This window comes from Canis lupus, chromosome 20 (genome assembly GCF_011100685.1).
Source record: "Canis lupus familiaris isolate Mischka breed German Shepherd chromosome 20, alternate assembly UU_Cfam_GSD_1.0, whole genome shotgun sequence".
NCBI lineage: Eukaryota > Metazoa > Chordata > Mammalia > Carnivora > Canidae > Canis > Canis lupus.
Window position 1 is genome coordinate 12,423,877 of NC_049241.1, and position 20,282 is coordinate 12,444,158.

The 20,282-nt window shown below is 41.2% G+C and overlaps 1 long non-coding RNA gene across 12 annotated transcripts in view; it reads right to left on the reverse strand.

The window, feature by feature from the left end:
* The window catches only part of LOC102151640, a 379,776-nt gene that overhangs the window by 358,139 nt on the left and 1,355 nt on the right, over positions 1–20,282 (reverse strand). Inside the window, exon 2 of one of the 12 annotated variants that reach the window (XR_005374653.1) lies at positions 19,446–19,492. The exons of 10 other annotated variants lie outside the window; for them this stretch is intronic. This is a non-coding gene — a long non-coding RNA (uncharacterized LOC102151640). Of the gene's footprint in view, positions 1–10,783; positions 10,826–19,445; positions 19,493–20,282 lie in introns of those variants that run through there. One more of the 12 variants, XR_005374658.1, reaches the window with a different exon arrangement.

A 20,282-nucleotide genomic window follows, 5' to 3' on the forward strand; every position in this document is an offset into this window, starting at 1 on the left:
GACCCTTGGCATGTATAACAATATTAATAATAAAAAAAAAAAGGTTAAGGAATAAGTGAATTGAAATGAACAATGAGGTGTTCATATTGGCTTGCATAACCCAAAAGACATGGCTGGTTTAGGACTACCCATTCTGCTCTCCTCTGCCTTGCCATCTTTCTGTTCCAAACTCTCTTCATTGGGGGACAACTACATCACTGACAGAGTCAGGCTTCTACGGTCCTTGCTGCCCATATTGCCACAGAAATAGGGAACCCCTCCTTTCCAGAATCCATACAACAAATCCATCTCACAGGAATCAGGTTGTGCCCACCAGGGTATGTGCTTGTCCTGAGCCAGTCATTCTGGCTGAAGAGAGCAGGTTCCTCTGACTGGTCAGGTTGGGATCACTTGCCCCCTATGTGGCCAATGAAGGGAAACAGAGAGAGAAAGCAGAAGGAATAGATGTGGGCCCGACAAAAACTAAAGCTTTGAAAACCTCAACCATCTGGCTCCATAATTCACCTACCAATGGGGTTTTGCCTCATCGCCATCCTTATTCTATCTTAAAATATTCTGGCCAAGGTCCTGGAGCCTTTTTAGAACACTTTGGGGAAGGGGCAAAATGTGCTATTGAAAGTAATAATTGCCTGTGATGAATTTTAAAAGTCAAATAAATATCATAGCTAAGGTGCTCCAAAAATGTGGGAAATTTTCCTTAAGAGTGGGAGGTTGTGTTGGAGCAGCCTAGAGAAGTTTACAGGTGTTTTGGCAAAGCTATCCCTGGTGGATGCCAGAAAGACCTGCCCCCTCCCAGCTGCATTCTCCATTTTTGGGGGCCCTCAGTAGCAACTTCACTCTCTAATTGCCTGGAGTTAGTCATTATGTCTCAGCTGCAAGACTTGGGAATGCCAAGAAACCAGCTCACCCAGAGGCCTTTTGTGTTTTAAGTGTTTAAACCAAAAAAGAAATTTCCTAAGGAAAGTTACCACTTAGATTTATGTGGGCCAACAGGCTCTGGTTTGGAGACATTTCCAGGCAATCCAACTTTGAAATCCTTGGGGTTCATAAAGAAATTCAGAGTAGCAGTATACATAGAAACGAGAATTTATAATCCTTTGCACTTATTCTTGTGTATGGCACAGACTACTAAGTAAGTTGGCCAAATCAGTTTGGGGAATTCAATTCAATTCTATGAACATTAATTGAGCTCTGTTCAGTGAGGATGCTTTCAGCTGCAAATAACAGCTGAAAGAGCCAATTAAAATTGGCTTTAAATAATAAGAATTAATTACCTCACATAACACAAAGTTGGAAAGAGGCAGGTCCAGAAGTTGGTTAATTTAGCAGTTAAACAATGCCAGAAATATTGGTTGGTTTTTTTGAGATTCCCATGGAAATAGAGTCATGATTCCAAAATGGCTACCACAGCTTCAAACATAACATCCTCACACAACAACATCCAAAGGTAGGAAGTCAGGTGGGATTTCTCCATGAGCACCTCTTTCTCTTTTTCTAAAAGAGGAAATCTTTTCCACAATTCATCTCAACAGACTTTTCCTAGATCTCTCTGGGGAAAATCAGATCCCATAGCCATCCTTAAACCAATAAGGCAGGAAAGAGGAATATGAAGGCCATAATGCTTTAGTCGATTGTGATTCATTCTTAGGTCTGGGCCCGCCTTCAGAATTTCTAGAGCCCTCGCCTCCTAAATAAATGGAGGGATTTGTTGATTAGGAAGAAAAGGTGAAGCAGTGGCTACAAAGTAGGCAACAATTAGTATCTTTCACAGCTACCTCTGAGCTCTGCTTTGGACATATGAAGATGGATAAACCATAGCCCCTTTTCTCAAGGATCCACAGTGATAGAAGCATTCACTCAATAATCTTTATTGCTTAATAATAAAATGTATTTGAAGTGGTAAAGAGCTATGCCAGACGTCATTTTTTTTAGAAATTTCTACAAGCGTCTCCCATCCCACATGCTCTTCTTACAATGTGGTTTTAACATTCTTCCTATCAAGAGGTGAAATCTACATTTTCACCCTTTGAATCAGGGTAGACTTCAAACTCCAGCTGAAGTGGCACCACAGGTCTCCTAATGCTAAATTTAAAAGTCAATGCAACTGCCACCTGGTTCTTTTTGGAGGCTCTCTCTTGGAACCCAGCCACCATGCTGTAAGGAAGTCCAGACTTCCCTGTGGAAAAGCCCTGTACTAACCTGCCAGCCATGCTAGTAAGCCATCTAGATCCTCCAGCCTCAGTTAACCCACTGTAGCTGATGCATATAGAAGAGAGATGGATTGCTCTATGGCCTCTAGCCAAATCATAAATTTGTGAGCAATGTAAACAATCACTGTTTTCATAAGCCACTAAATTTGAGGGGAGGGGGATTGTTAGGCAGTAACAGATTATTGGATCTGAGCTAACTTTAGAGCTAAAGAAAGGAGTTTGAAGATGGTATAAATTACCTGCTATCAGAGCACAAAGGAAGGAAAAATAAATGTTTACAGGGGAGAAGAGAAAAAGCAATTACAAAGGGATCAGACACCAGGGAAGAGTGGTCAATGTTAAGTCTCAGAAGATAAGTAGACTGCAGAAGATGGACAAAAGAAATGCAAACAAAGTGAATGTTCACTGTGCTTTTGGAAACCATGGAGTATATATGGTAGATATCTGTTGGGTTTGACTCCTGGGGTAGACCTTGCTGGCACTCACTGAGATTCTTGGTTCTCCTCTCCCCTTCAAGACACACATCCTCTTTAAGTGAGGTGTGACCATATGACTTCCTTTGGCCAGCTAATTGTCATAGGAAGTGTCATGAGTCTCTTTTGGTGAAACATTTAAGAGTCCATATGCAATTCTCCATTCTCTTAACTTCAACCAATCTTGAGGTGTCATGTTGAGATGAGGAAATCATGAGACGATAGAGTTTCTGTTAGCCTGAGTCCCTGATTATAAAAGTTTCTCGAGTTTTTTAAATGCCCTGACTCAGTTTCAAGGTCCTAGCTAGAGGCCCATCAGTTCCTCTTCTAGAACAGCTGATGAAGTTCACACCCCCAACCACTTTCCTTATCAGCCTTTCACACCTCAGGTCACTATACTTCCACCCTAATTCCTCCCAGGGCCAAGTTCCAGACAATGAAGGATAGCCCCTATGCTGCAGAGTTCACTGAAATTATTCCAGTTAGCCAATCATAAGCCTGCTTGCCCTGCCTCACCCTTTTCTTTCCACATAAACCACAATAAAAGTGCTTGCCCATAGTTCTCTCTCTTCCTCTGGCCCCATGACCAAGCCCAGTGCTTCCCCATTTGGCCATTCATGGGGTGCTATGTTCTCCTTCTGGAAGTTAGGAGTAAAACAAAACTGTGACATGCTTTCTGGTTTCTCTCTTGATCTTCATCGAGCCTCATTTAACTCAAGTTAAAACACTAAACTACTATAATAAGCATGGGTTTCCTGCTAATTTATGTTGGACATGCAGCTGGTGCCTCAAGTAAAACTTGCTTTAAGCCACTGAGGTTTGAGGCTGTCATCGACTGTAACATAATCTAATCCATCCCAGCTGAGAACTGCCCAATTTCTATTTCCCTTCCTCTTGTGACAACACATCAAATTTTCATTGGTAAACCATCTCTTTCTGACTCCCATGTGGTTAAGGTGTTGACTTCAGTTCCCTGACTCCAAGAGAAATGTCACCCAAGCCCAATCAGCATAATTCATTTACCTTCAAAAAATATCCCAAATTTGACCATTCCCTTTTACCCTCATCAACCTGGTCCCTGACAACTTCATTTCATCACTGGGTAACTACATTTGCCTCTTCTCTGGTTTCCCTAGTCTCTTCTATAGTCTGTTTTCAACAGAGTAATCAGAGGGATCATTTTGAAAAATAATTCACATCATGTCACTCCTCTGCTCAAAACCCTCCTACAACCACCCATCTTCCTCAGTAAAAAAGCAAAGTTGGAAGGACTTTGGTCAACAAAGTCATACCTGATTTGCCCCTTCTCACTTCTCTGTCCTCTTCTATTTCTTTCCCCCTAGTTCACTCTTTTCACTGGCCTCCTTGCTTTTCCACAAATTTTCCAGGCTTCTTTCTGCCTCAGGGCCTTTCTACTAGCCATTTCTTTGGCCTGGAGCACTTTTTCTCCATATCTATATAGCTTACTCCTTTATCTCCTTCAAATCTTCGTGCAAATGTAACCTTCTCGGTAAAGCCTTCTATGACACTGAATCAAAAATTCAAATCTGCGAATCCCCAATATTACCTATCCTTTTTTTTTTCTTACTTTATTAATTTTCTTACTTTATTAATGACCACAACACCATCTAAAATGCTGTACACCTTAGTACTTACCTGGCTTCACTAGTATATAAATTCTATGAGAGCAGGAATTGTCATCTGTTTTATTCATTTATATTCCCAGAGAGGAGCATAGTGTTTGGCACATAATAGTTGTTGTAAATATTTTTTAATGAATGAAAAAATTAATGAAAGACTTCCATCTCTAAGGTTATAGTTATTAATCTAAGGATGACCCAAATCAGACTAAAACTTAACTTCAGAGTCTTTGGTTGGAAATATTAGAAATTTGTGGCAGACTGACTGCTGACAATCAAAAATGTATGCCCTCCTAAAGAATTAATGTCAATCCTTCTCAAACTTTTCCAAAAAATCAAATAGGAGGAATCCCTTCCAAACACATTTTATGAGTCCAGCATTGTTCTCATAGCAAAGCCAGATAAGGATATACAAGAAAAGAAAATTATAGACGAATATCCCTGATGAACATAGACGCAAATATTCACAATAAATACTAGCAAACTGAATTCAAACCACATTAGAAGGATCATACACTATGACCAAGTGGTTCAACATATGCAAATCAATGAACATGACACACTGCATTAATGGAATGAAGGGTCTCAATGGATGTAGTAAAGGCATTTGAATAAATTTAATATCCTTTCATGACAAAAACTCTCAACAAATTAGAATAGAATGAATAAACCTCAACACAATAACCAAGGAGTTCAAAGATCTACATGCTGAAAGCCATAAGAACACTGGTGAAAAACACTGAAGAGGATAGCAATAAATGGCAGGATAACCTATGTCAATGACTTGGAAGAGTTAATATTGTTATAATGTTCATACAACCCAAAGCAACTTACAAAGTCAAAGCTATCCCTAACAAAATGCCAATGGCATTTTTCACAGAAATAGAAAAAAGGCATAAAATTTGTATGAGAATACAAAAGACCTCAACTATCCAAAGCATTCTGAAGCTGAAATAATAAATCTGGAGGCATCACTCCTCCTGATTTCAAACTAGAGTGCAAAGCTATGGTATTCAAAATGGTATGGTATTGGCATAAAAACAAACTCATAGGTCAATGGAACCCACACATATATGGTCAACTAATCTCTGACAAGGGCACTAAGAATACACAATGGGAATAGAATAATCTCAATAAGTGGTGTTAGAAAGACTCAATATCCATATGCAAAAGAATGAATTTGGACCCTTATTATACACCATACACAAAAACTAACTTGAAATGGATTAATGACTTAAATATAAAGCCTGAAACCATAAAACTCCTAGAAGAAAACATCAGGAAAGAACTTCTTTTTTTTTAAGATTTTATTTATTTATTCATGAGAGACACAGAGAGAGAGAGAGCAGGCAGAGGGAGAAGCAGGCTCTATGCAGAAGCCCCACATGGGACTCCATCCCAGGACTCCAGGATCATGCCCTGGGCCAAAGGCAGGCACTAAACCACTGAGCCACCCAGGGATCCCAGGAAAGAACTTCTTGATGTTAGTCTTGGCAATGATTTTTTGGATATGACAATGAAAGCACAGACAACTTAAGCAAAAATAAACAAGTGGAACTACAGGAAAATCAAAAGCTGTTGCACAGCAAAGGAAACATCAACAAAATGAGAAGACAGTCTATGAAAGAGGAGAAAATACTTGCAAACTATATCTGATAAGGGATTAATGTCCAAAATATATAAGGAATTCATACCACTTAATAGCAAAAGAAAAACAAAAATATATGACCTAATTCTAAAATAGGCAAAGGATCTAATGTATTTCTTTCCAAAAAAGACATGAAAATGGCCAACAGGTTTATTAAAAGATATTCAACATCACTCATGATCATCAGAGACATGGAAATCAAAAAATGAGGTTTTGCCTCATACCTAGTAGGATGTCTATTATCAAAAAGAAAGGAGATAACAAGTATTGGTGAGAGTGTGCAGAAAAAAACTGGTGGGAATCAGGAACACCTGTGTGCAACCGTCATGGAAAAGAAAAAAAAGTTCTTATTGTACTGAGACAATAAATTGTAAGGGCTTGCTTGTTATACTAGCTAGCATTATGCTAACTTATTCTGAAGAAGCAGCTTTGATGGGTGCCTGGGCGGCTCAGTTGATTAACTGTCTGCCTTTGGCTCAGGTCATGATCTCAGCGTCCTGGGGTCCACCCTCACATCAAGCTCCCTGTTCCGTGGTGAGTCAGCTTCTCCCTCTCTCTGTGATCTCTCTTGCTCTCACTCCCTCTCAAATAAATAAATAAATAAAAATCTTTAAAATAAAATAGAAAAAAAGCAGCTTTGATTGCTCTGGCTGCTGAGCAGACAGGTTGCAAGCCTAGGGGTATTAGGGCTACTGCAAGGGAAGAGCCTGCCTGAACTAACTGGTCATGGAGTAAAGCAGATCTGAGAAAACATCAAATTCACAAAGACATCAATTTGAGCCCCTGAATAAAGTCACTTCCACCAATGAACTTTTTCCAGTAACTCAGCCAGTAAATTCTCTTTTGCTCAAGCAGGTTTCAGTTGCTTTTACTCAGAAAATTCCCAAGACAGAAAGTCTCGACTGACAGTAGATGAGTGGAGGAACATAGGGGGAAAAGGATCCAAAAGGAGTTTGAGTCAAGATCATGGTAAACCTGCCCCACCCAAAGACTTTGGAATTTAGAATCATTCACTTAAAGCGAAAAGGACAGGAGATTAGGATTTGAGAATCTGCAACATCTTGTTACTTAACTAGCAATAGGCAGTGTTCTTTTCCAAAGGGGTAAACCACATCAAAACTGGAATTTCTTTCTTGCCTAGAAGCAATTTGTTGCTCCATCCATGTACCCTTCTGGATCTGGCTTGCAACTCTATAGCAGTAGATCTCTACAATTTACCTCTAGGATTGAGAATTTTCAGATTTTAAAAGACAGGAAGAAAACTGAGGTCCAATTTTCTTCAAGCAAGTAGGCATCTTAAATATTTTTGGCAATGTCACCATAGAGCAAGTACTCTCCCGTGATCCATCAGTGCTTCAGGTCAGTTACCTTCCTGGTGGCTACTATGGACCACAGTTTTCCAACCAGCTGGAGAACACCTCAAAGCTGTTTAAAGTCCTAGAATGTTAAAGCTAAAGGAAAATTACTACAGTATGACGTATTTTTTACCTCACTGTGCTCCAATGCCCTTGTAAAAAAAAAAAAAAAATATATATATATATACACACACACACACACACTCATATATATGGGTTATTGTAAAGAACATAAGACATATTAGATATAGCACCTAGACATGTGCCTCCTACATAATCAATCAATAAATGTTAGCTATTTTTTTCCAACAAATATTAAGTACATACTATATTCCAGGCTCTGGTTCTGTGCTATATACTGGGAATATAATAGCATGCAGATAGATTCTGCCTTTGTGGACATTACAGTATAATGAGGAAAAGAACTGAGAAAATAATTATGCAGACAACCGCTAAGTTACAACAGGAATAAATGCTATCAGGGACCATACAACAGAGTGGCCTGCTCACATTCCATTGGCCCACCCAGAAGTCAGATGGCTGTGTATATAAGAATTCCCACATGGAAGATAATCAAACTTTCTGGACTTCTTCATACACATTTTCAAGTTTAGTGTTGTTTTCACTCTGAATCACACACAGCAATTAAAGTGGGTATAGGCATAATCTTTTTTCAGGGCTCAAGACCTCCAAAGAGTCCTAACATGGCAGAGAGACAGGAGGAGTGAGTTCTCTTTTAATAAGAGATAGTCCAAATTATTTTACTGTCATAAAAATTGCTTGAAATAATTGGTTATTTAATGGACACTTAAAAATCTTAAGAAACATAAATTTCTGTCTAGCAGTACATTATAATGGAAGCTTGATACACTCTTCAGTAGGCAGACAGATAGATGCAAGAAAAATGCGAAGATTGTTCTAAGGAGCTCTTTATAAGGCCTTCTTGTTCTTTAAGGCTCTAAGTACACAAGTGAGGGCTTATTCCTTGGGAAATCTTTGTGCATGATAGTTAATGGAAAAGATTATGAAAGTAGATTAGATGAGGGGACTAAATACAGCCAAAATTTTCCCCCAAAATTGCTTTACATTTTACAGCATTAGACTCAAGGAGAGTAACACTCATTATATCTTCATTTCCTATGGGACAATCCAGTTCAACTAATTAAGGTTTAACTGGAAATTCAATACATTATGCAAATGTCCCATTTACGTACTATCATGTCAAGCAGGTCCTGAAATGTAGTTGTAGTTAAAAGGAGTAGGATGATACCCTGGTTCTCTTCCGGAGACACTTCAGAAGCCATGAGTGGCACTCTACAGCCCAAGCACAGTAGAATAAATCTTGAAGATAGCTATGGTCTTGTTACTACAATGGCTCTCTCTCAGTGCAAAGGTGCTACAGGAGAGGGATTCTCAATTTCCTTATTTTTAAAGAAACTGAGGTATAATTGGTTGCTTCTAAAGGGCAGCATGACTTTTTGCGGCTTGTCAGGAACAAATATACAAAGCAGGCTAGCCAGTCTCACTGCAGGATAGAGAAATACAAGCCTGCCAGGCAAGGGCCAGGGCCAGAGTACAGTGAGAGATTTTAGGAAGTGAACCACATTTTAGCAACAGAGGGAATGAGAGATGAGGCCCATATTTTCCCCTCCCCTAATGGGACCCTACATATATCCTAGACTACCATGACTCACTATGCATGCACTAGGCCAGGCCTTTGCTCACACCATGCCTAGAACGCCCTCCTATCATCTCCCCGTGCAAACTTCAAACTACTTGCTATGAGAACCTGCACAAGTCATTTAAGAAGTGACTATACAAAAAAAAATAAAATAAAATAAAATAAAATAAAAAATAAATAAAAAATAAAAATAAATAAATAAAATAAGAAGTGACTATACTAACTACTCGACTGGCTTAGTAAGAGGATTAAATACGATCTTGTATTTAAGTACCTATCACATTGCCTAGAGTACACTAAATAATGTTTAGTCATAATAAAATAATTACAACCTATAGAGTACTCACTATGTGCCAAGCCCTGTCCAAAGGGCTTTACATTATTACTTTATTTCATATCAAATCACTAATCATCAGGGAAATGCAAATCAAAGCTACAATGTGATATCACCTCACACCTACTAGGATGTCTATTAACAGAAATAGAAAAATGTTCTTCATAGAGGGAAACCACGTGCAAATGGCCTGTGGTGGGAAAAATCAGTTTATATATGAAGGATTAAAAGGGCCAGTGGGGCTGGAATGCAGAGACAAGGAGAAGCACTGCAAACTATGTATTTTGAGAGTAAAGTGGGGACCAGACACATGGGACCTCTCCAGCTACGTTGAGGAATTTCATCTCCCCTAACCATTCATGAGCTTTATTCGGTCTTAGTTTCAAGTGGCTGGTCATTTACACTTAGCCCATTCTACTTCTGTAGAAAATTCTTTTTCACATTGGGTTAGAATCATGTTTCCTTCGGCTTCTAGCTGTCGGCTCTGTCCTCTGGAGCCCTACAGAGAAAACCTACTGATTGCACTGTTGTCTCTCCAGATCACATTTCCTCTAAACTTCCTGCTACTAAGTTTAACCCATCCTCATATTACAAGGGTTCAAGATCATTTTCCATCAAAGTTACTAGAGTGGAACACACTCTAGTGTGTCAGTGTCCTTCCTCCAATGTGATGCTCCGAACCAAACACTGGAGGTTGGGCCAGGTAGGTAAAGACTTTCACCTCCCTCGTTTAGGATGCTTCACTTCTGTTGATGAAAGTCCTCTTTTGAATGCCACCTCAGTCTGCTGATTCATAAGAAGCCTGCAGACAACTAAGACCTTTAAATCCATTTTTTGTAAACTCTATTAAGCCAGGTGTTTCTCATCCAATATGTATATAGGCATTTATTTTTAATTTATACTTTGTTTATTTTGGAAATGAGTGTCAACCTAGAAGTGAAACAAAGTATATATCCACACATTTAAAATAAAGATCCAAGGGAGGGCAGAAACATTACATTTTCAAAGTAGTTTTTCTGAGTTTAAGGGCAGGAATGTATATGTTCCCCCATTCAATTTTATCCTATTGATTTAGGACTCTTGGCACTGTTTTCCCAAATCTTTCCTTTTTTGAGACTTAAGCCACTCTCAGCAACGAACCATCTGCCAATTTGCTGTTGATCTATCACCATCCTTACCTAGCTCTTCATTCTTAGGTCAGAAATCTCAGTTCCATTATTTATTAGCTGCGTGACCGTCAACTGGTTAATTAACCTTTTTGCACCCCATTGCTGTGAGCAGCATAATTGTGCCCACTTCACAGAGATGTCATGAGGATTAAATAAAGAAATTGATGGGATTTTTCCATACTTTCTTTCCCCCTCTTGCTAGCTAGATGAAAAGGATTCTGAGCCTAAGGGAGGGTGAGGCCCTGAATCTCTCCAAGAAGAAAAGCCACTCACCAATCAGGGACACCTGCCTCCAACTGTCACGGGAGAGAAAACTAAGCCAGTTGTAGAATGTCACCTGCCTCCACAGTCCATTCTGCCCAAGTCGAAGAGGCACTGCCTGCTGCTTTGTGAGTTCAGAGGCAGAGACAGGGCTGCATTGGTCCTGGACCTATTTGTCCCCAGGTCCACTCCTCCCCATCCTCCTGCTTTGTCCTGCATCACAGCAAAGCCTATAAGATGTGCTTTCCAGGCACCTGCCTCAGCTTGCTTCCTGTGGCTTTGGCCAATGGGAAGCACTGGCAAAGCAGGAAGAGAGAACAGCCAGGGGTTATTTCCCGGGCCTCACTGGGAGTGGCTGTATCCCCTCCCTGCAGACACACCCACTGGTTCTACCAGCTTCCTAAGGTGACCCAGCCCCTAGGGTCCAGGTGTACATCTCTTGCCTTTGCCCCTAGAGCTGGGGAGTACAAGGGGCTTCCCCCTATTCTTATTTCTGGTTGCCTCGCTGTCTCCTGCTAGGCATGTCAGTCCTCTGTCACCCATGCATCTGGCTGTCTCCATGAAAGCGCTTCTATATTAAATATTCAAGGGATTTCTGTTCCCTGGCGAAATCAATACCCTAAAAAAGGGAATCATCATTCTTCACACCATGATTGAGACATTTACTAATAATGAGCTTTGATGACTTTCTATTTCACCTCTGATTCAGTAAATGGCACATTCATCTCAGACAGTGAACATTCTTTTGTTCGTTGGGAGTTTTTGGTTGGGAGTGTGTTTTTTGTTTTATTTTAGCCAGACACAAGGAGGCATATTTTAAAATTCCTCTGCCTCCCCTAACTCCAGTGTAATCTTGGGACCCACAAGATCCTCCTAACTTGTCTTGCTCCTCCTACTCTTGGCCCCTCAATAATCTGTTTTCAACATGCAGCCAGAATGAGTCTTTTTAAAATGTAAAAGTCTGGGATGCCTGGGTGGCTCAGGGGTTGAGCATCTGCCTTTGGCTCAGGTCATGACCCCGGGGTCCTGGGATCCAGTCCCGCATGACACTCCCTGCAGGGAGCCTGCTTCTCCCTCTGCCTATGTCTCTTGCTCTCTCTGTCTCTCATGAATAAATAAATACAATCTTTAAAAAAAATAAATAAATAAAAGTCTGATCATGTCACTTGTCTACTTAAGCCTGCTAATGGCTTCCCATTACACTTGGAATAAAATCCATACAACTCATGGGGTGCCTGGGTGGCTCAACTGGTTAAGCAGCAGACTCTTAGTTTTGGCTCAGGTCATGATCTCAGGGTGGTGAGATGGAGCCCCACATTGGGCTCTGCACTAAGCATGGAATCTTCTTGGGATTCTTGCTCTCCCTATCCCTCTGCCTCTCTCCTATTCACATGCATGCTCTCTCTAGCAATCAATCAATCAATCAATCAATCAATCCATTTAAAATCCAAACAGTTTGGGTGGCTCAGCGGTTTAGTGCCTGCCTTTGGCCGAGGGCGTGAATCTGGAGTTCTGGGGAGTGCCACATAGGGCTCCCTGCATGGGGTCTGCTTCTCCCTCTGCCTGTGTCTCTGCCTCTCTGTGTGTGTGTGTGTCTCTCATGAATAAATAAATAAAATCTTAAAAAAAAAAACAAAAAACAGTCCACCATGGTCAGCATGACCCTATGTCATTTCCAGCTTTCCTGTCTTCCCATCTGGATCTCCTACCTCTGCTGCTCCTTGGCTCATCCTACTTCTAGCACATTACTTCCTCCTGTTCTCTCAATCCACTTGTTCTCATCAGCTCCCCTGCCCCCCAGAACCTAGCCTAGCTTTCTTATCATTCAAATCCAACTTAAATTACCTCCCTACCCCTTGGTCACTTTCTATCTCTTCAACCTATTTTTCCCCCATAGAAGTGCTAATTAACAACAACAACAACAACAACAACAAAAATAGCTGGTTCATTTATCTGATTGCTTATGTGAGAGCACAACCACAATGATCCTATTCTTCCGCTGTCTCCCCAGCATTCAGAACACTTAAGACACATAGATACTTATTGAACAAATGACCAAATCTCATATTCTCAGATGAGGAGACTGAAGCCCAGTAATGTTGATTGACTGGCATAGGACCTCCCAAACTAAGATCTGATGTTATACCTTCTTGGCCCCTCTGCCATACTAGTCCAAACATACCCACCTTCCATCCTAGAACTTCTAATGCTATATGGCCAACACTTTACACAGTTTGGACAAAAGATCACCCCAGAGTTGGGTTGGACTCTTCTGTGGCATATTTGTTTAATAACATGGCTGCCTCTTAGCATTCCACATCTCAATGAACTTGGGCTTCATGAAAGCCAAATAAACAACCACTATTAATTGCACATTGAATTTTGTTGTGAATACACTCATTGTTGAAATATAATTTTTCCTGGTTATAGATCCTCACATAAATGAATTTATGTTTGCAACTATACATAAATGTTTAAATAATACCTCCTTCTCCCACAATCTTGTGCTTGCCCTTGGCAATTGGCTCTTGAACTTTTACCTGGCTGAAAGATCCACCATGGTGCTTTGTTCTTTAAAAGGTATTTCCCTTGAGGGCAGCCCCGGTGGCGCAGCGGTTTAGCGCCGCCTGCAGCCCAGGGCGTGATCCTGGGGACCCGGGATCGAGTCCCGCGTCCGGCTCTCTGCATGGAGCCTGCTTCTCCCTCTGCCTGTGTCACTGCCTCTCTCTCTCTCTCTGCATCTCTATGAATAAATAAATAAAATCTTAAAAAAAAAAGATTAAAAAAAAAAAGGTATTTCCCTTGAGGTCCTGGATTTTCTTGTTATAATTTGACATTAAAAATAAATAACAAAATTGTTCGGCCAGCTCAGGGATCTTACCCATCTCAGCTGAGCTTCAAGCTCACACCAAGAATCTAAAAGGTCTGAAAGAACTCCCAGCCTATTCTTTAGGGAGTGTGGAAAACTGAAAGAGTTGTACCACATACATGCTGGCAGCCAGACTAACAGGGAGCAGTGTTGTCACATTTCATCTGCCGAAGGAAAAGAGAAAGGACTGGACGTGGACTTCAAGATCAAGTCTTGCTTTGGAGACTGAATTCTGAAGACATTCCCCAGGGCAACTCAGAGAAAATGTCTCAGGTAATCATATTTTCCCAGACTGAAAAGGAGGACACACAAATATATGAAAGAAATTCCCTTTTTTTTTTAAATTTATTTTTTGCTTTTTGTTTGTTTGGATGTGTGCAAATACAAGTAGGTGTGTGTGTGTGTGTGTGTTGATTCTGTGTATATGAAGAAACCAATCAAATTTAGAATATATTTCCAATGTTGGATTTTTCAGGATCTTGGGATAGATTGGTTTTATTTATCAAAATGGAAAGATTTTAAAACATGATTCTCAAAAAGTGCTATATGTAATATACACTGTTAATGTCTACCTTTAATTCAGCTTCAAAAAGAGACAAATAAAATACTTTCCATTTCTCGCAAAAAAAAAAAAAAAAGAACACTTTAAGTAGTTCAACTTGCCTATATAGTAGATTGGAAAATTCTTAGGCCAAAACTCAGGATTCTTTCAATTTTATACATCTAATTTTACCTCTTTTATAACTATTAGTCAGCATAGGCTAGGCTTTTGCTGCAGTAACAAATAACCCTCAAATCACAGCCTCTTAACTTGGCAAAGGTGTATTTCTTGCTTAAGCTACATATACATCAAAGATACAGATCTGCTCCATAAAGTTATTCAGGAATGCAAGCCAACAAAAGCTTCATGATCCTATAATGGATCATTAGAAGTACTGTCCCTCAGTCTGGAAACCAGTGGCCCCTGAGGGTGGTGTAGTCACAAGAATAGACTGGGAGCTTGGTTTCCCTGGACTTTCTGGGCACTAAGCCTCCTGGGATGCTCCTCTGAGGAAGTGCTCTACTCTTTCAATGTATTTTTTTTAAATTTCTCACCAAATGCCTTAGGAAACAGTCAAAATGTCAACTAGTGCATAAGGCAAACACGGAGGAAGGGTAGAAATCCCAGAGGAAAGACAGCCTGGGCCTGTCTTTTCAACCTATTTGAACACAAATCTACCCTCTGGATCACCCAAGCAGGGGAAAAGAAGCTGGAGAATTATGTACAGGTCATTCAGTGCCTGAGTCCAGAAGATATACCTTCTGCTCACATTTCTTTGACCCAAATTAGTCATGTGGCCTCACGTAACTGCACAGAGGCCTCAGGAATGGAAAGGAACAAAGGCAATATTGGGGTGATCACTACTGGCTCTGCTACACACAAACCCTCCAGCCCTCAAGTAGAATTGACCAAGAGCCCCTCAGAATCAGACAGACCTAGTTCCCAGTTCCTCTTAATTACTTGCATGACCAGTGGCAATTTATTTAACCTCTCTAAGCCACAGTTTCTTCATGTATAAAATGGCACTACTACTACTAATACTAATACTAATGCTAATAATAGTGGATATGTTATCAGGTTTTTGCTAGAATTAAGTGAGCAGATTCATGTAAAGTACTCAAAACAGTGTCTAATGCATAGTAAATCCTCAATCCATGGTATTTATCTTACTGAGGAGCATAAAAAGGAGGATATCCAATTCCACAATTCTTAAGGTGCCTTCAAGAATCTGTAGCCCCAGGTCTTTCCCATTTCCACATCCACTGTGGCTTATCATGGATGGTCAGAAAGTTTAAACAAATGTTAACTCAGCTGCCATCTCAATACTTCTCAATTCTTCTCCCCTGTGTGCCACAGCTCTCCCTACTGCTGTCTCCTCATCTAGAATGTCCGGCTCATGTCCAGCTGCCTTTTCAATACTATTCATCCTTTAAGCCCACTGCCACCTCAAAGCTTTGTCACACCATACTGATGCATAGGCACCCATTTCTCCTTCCTCACAATTTCTACTCTCTTCTGTGCTCACTCCACATTCAACACTCTGATCTTCCTGTTAACAAGACTGTTTATCTCTTAGAGTAAAGACTGTCTATTTTGTGCTCCCAGCAATAATTCATAATAACAGCAATGATAAAATACCACTATTTTGAGCATCTACCAGCCAGTTTCTGTACAATAGCATTTTGCAAACTTGAGCACGTCTCGGGGTCACCTGGAGTGAAACACAAATCACTTTTGTTAAATAACAGATCACCACACTCTGATTCAGTAAATCTTTGATAGAGCCTGAGAATTTGCATTGCTAACAGGCTACCAGGTGAGGCAATGCTGGCAGCCCAGGAACCACACTTTGAGAGCTCCAGTGACACAAGGTGTTTGTCATTGTGTTTAATCCTCACCACGATCCTTTGAGGTGGACAGACAGAGCTTACTTGGATATCTAGCTGATGACACTGTAGCTCTTGGAGCAGAGAACACTTGCCCAAGCCTACCCTACCGGTAAGCAGCAGATGCGAGACTGTGACTCAGCACTGGCTAAGGCTCTGCTCTTCATCACCAGAGGGATGGTGGATATTGATTCTGTCATGATATACAATAGTTCATTACTTACTGAAAGAAAGGTCCCCTTTCCCTTTGTATTAAAATTCTCATCAAATTTGAAAACCCAGAGCTCAGGAACACTAAGGTATTTTTTGCTCTTAGAGAAGTTTGCCCTAGCTCAAGATAAAGATGAATCTTCCCTGGTAACTGCAGCCCTAAATCAGAAGCATAATAATAGCAATGGATACAAGAACAACAAAATGTGAGCAGCAGCCACCACCCAGGCGGCTTCCTCTCTGAGACCCAGGCTATCTTTCCTCTGGGACTTCTACCCTTCCTCCGTGTTTGCCTTATGCACTGGTTGACATTTTTGACTGTTTCCTAAGGCATTTGGTGAGAAATTTAAAAAAAATACATTGAAAGAGTAGAGCACTTCCTCAGAGGAGCATCCCAGGAGGCTTAGTGCCCAGAAAGTCCAGGGAAACCAAGCTCCCAGTCTATTCTTGTGACTACACCGCCCTCTAGGGGCCACTGGTTTCCAGACTGAGCAACAGTACCTTTGCTTCTCTGCCTGGATAAATGCTGTTGAGATCCAAAGATGGGGTGACCCCAAGGATCTTAGTAGCATGGCTTGTGATATTCAGAGAGATTTGCGCATTGAAAACAAAGAAAATGGCAATAGCCTATGTGACCCCCTCCTCTTCCATGATTCTCTTGCTGCACAAAACCCAGTATCCTAGGGAATGTCTAGCCTTGTTTAAGTCTAATTGTCCAGTATACCTAGAAACATATGCTTGCTCAGTTACAGAGTGGACAAAAGCAAATATAAATGCATGGAACACGTGGAGGTAAAATGATCATGATGGTAAAAGAGACTCAAAATCATGGAACATAGTTAAAAGAATAATATTTAGCAAGAGCAGATTGAGGACATTGAAGCCTTTGCAAATGTTTCAAGTGTTGGCAGCACTTCCAAAATGGTGTCCTGTAATATATTAAGGGTCATTCCCTGCAGGAAGGCTCCGAGGGCAAATACATTTAAGGAATTTGGGTGAGCAAAGTCCAAAAGATTTCTAAAATGCAGGACTTCTCAGGGCCTTTCATATTATTACAGGTCTTGTGACTCTCCAAGGGGGTCATAGGTACAGTGTGTTTGCCAGGCTTATTTAGTGAGAAACTCTCTTCCCCTAGAAATACCTTTCATATTTTTCACAGGATACTGTGTTTTCCTGGAACACACACAGATTCACATACAGGACACTAGTTTCACTATGTCCAAACTTGTTCAAACTTGAGAATAATTGTACTAGATGACTACGGTTTGGTCTGCACAGCCCTAGGAAACAATAAAAATAAGTTGCCATATAGCACTTTACAAGGCTTATATCTTCTCTCATTTAATCCTTACAGGAATCCTGTGACAGATGCCAACCAGCAAACCTATTATTTAAAAGTAATAGATCAGCGCCTCGAACTAATGTCACCTCACTCCCAGTTCATTGGGCATTTTCTGAACTGACTGGAAGAAGTTAGTGAATCCTCCATCCCTCCAAGTATCTGAGCCTTTTCCAAGTCTACACAACAGCCTTAACTGCTAGCTTTTATTAAGTTATTAGCATCCTGTGCTAAGCTCATCTCATTAATTCTCACAAAAATCCTATGAGGTATAAACTAGCATTACATTCATTTTCCAGATGAGGAAACTGAGGCTCACAAAGATTAGGGGACACACCCTCTGTCCTACAGTCAGATTTATGTTAATCCAGAACTGCTTGTCGAACCAGCTGACCTGTCTCAGGGAAGCTCGAAGAATAAAAAGGGGATTGGTGACATCTGCTGTTGTGATGCTCTCTGAGAGTCATATCTTGGTACAGGTTTTCACTGCCCAGGGCCCTATCCATTCCCTACCCTTCCCTTCCCGCCACCCCCTCCCCCAGCCTTAAATGCAGACTCAGCAGTTCCAGGAAACACCTGCTAGAAACAAGCAATGCCACTGTGTCTAATTACCTACCCCACAATGGTTTGCAAAGTATGTGGTCTCTCCTACTTCTTTCTTTTTAGTAATTTATGGTGAACAAGTTAAAGTCACTTTGGGGAACCAGATACAGAAAGAAGCACCTGCTTCTTCCAGAGAAATGATGACAGTGGCAAAAACCCTTACTATTCACAGGGTTTGTTTAAAGAGACATTCTGTGAACACCTCCTAATGATTACCTGAGGTATTAATTAGCTTTATAGGTTTGTTGTTACCCCATGCTTCTCCTTTGTCCCTCTGCTTTGTAAAAATTAAAGTTGGAAACCAAAAAGCTTCCAAACATTTTAACAGCAAAAGTTTAAGGGCTAGGCAGGAGGAAGTGATCATAGATCACACGCAATTCAGAATCTGTGCTGTGAAACAGAGTAAATTCTCATGACTTGTTATCTCAAATCAGTAACCATTCAAGATCATTTGGGGTCATCATTCAAGATCAGATGAGGTTTTCATCCCTCATCTTTCTTTCATAGAATGTCAAATGTGTTATTTCAAGTGAGTTAGAGCCACAAACTCAGAAACACCATACCTCGGTATGATGATTTTTTTTTTTTACTTAGTCCGTGTATTAGTTTGCTTGGGCTGCCATAACAAAATACCACAAACTGGGTGGCTTAAGCAACAGATGCTTATTTCCACATAGTCCCGGAGCCTAGAAGTCTGAGACCAAGGTGCCAGTAGGGTTTGTTGCTCCTGAGGTTTCTCTCCTCAGTTTGCTGGTGGCTGCCTTCTTGGCTTTGTCCTCACCCAGTCGCCCTCTGTGCCTATACATGTCCTAATCTCCTCTTAATAGAACACCAGTCATACTGGACAGGGCCCATCCACATGACTTTCTTTTACCTTTATCCCTTCTTAAAGTCCTATCTCCAAATACAGTCACATCCTGAGCTATTGAGGATTAGGATTTCAGCATATGGACTCGGTGAGGACACAATTCAGCCCATAATAATCCCCAATATATACTCAGCATCAGCCATGTATGTGGGACTGGAGATTCAATGTGGAGAAGATGCAAAGATCCCGCCCTCTTGGAGCCTATAGTTTGGTGGAGACACCAAAATTAATGCCTACTACAGTACACGGCAACTGGTTATCACAGCCATACACAAAGGTGCCATCAGTCACAGCCATAGTCATGAGGGAGCAGAAAGCAAGCCACCGGCAAAGTACAAACTGATACCCCACATCCTACCCTCCAGGAGGGATACGTGTGGCATTCCTCAGGCACTTCTGGCTGCCCTAGAACAAAGGAAAGGGAAAAACAAATGGTGAACTGAAAGAGCTCACAATCCCGCAGGACATGAGTCTTCATCAGTCTGCAACTGAGAGAAAAAAAGCAATCTCCAGAAACCTGTAGACTCAATTTCCGGGAGCCCTAACATCACCCTCCCTTCCACAGGATAGAAAAAAATCTTATATAATCAGCCACCCCTCCTAACCCCAGTGCAGCTCTACCTGCCCACTGGTCCTGTCCCCAGGCTTTAATAAAACCACCTTTCTGCACCAGAGACCTCTCAAGAATTCTTGCTCGGCCATGAGCTCCAAACCCCAGCACTCTAAACTGTATCAGCAGTTGAAGTCCTGCTCACAGCCTTTCATTAACAGTGCTCTCCTGGTGATTTCTCCACTTTTCTGCCACGCTGTTGGTTGACCAACTAAGCTGGCGCCTCTGATAGCTCACTGTGAGCATAAGGATTTGTTCCCTCTTATGTTTCTTGCACTCAGCAGATGCACCTGACACGGTGACCCACGCCTGACAGCCATTTTTGTATGGGTGGGTTGGTGAGGCCCTGGAGGCCAGGAAGCGTCTAAAATAGCAATAAATTGGGGATCCTTGGCTCAGGGTTTAGCGCCTGCCTTTGGCCCAGGGCACGATCCTGGAGTCCGGGGATCGAGTCCCACGTCGGGCTCCCGCATGGAGCCTGCTTCTCCCTCCTCCTGTGTCTCTGCCTCTGTGTGTGTGTGTGTGTGTGTGTGTGTGTGTGTGTGTGTGTATGTGTCTGTCTCTCTCTCTCTCTCATAAATAAAT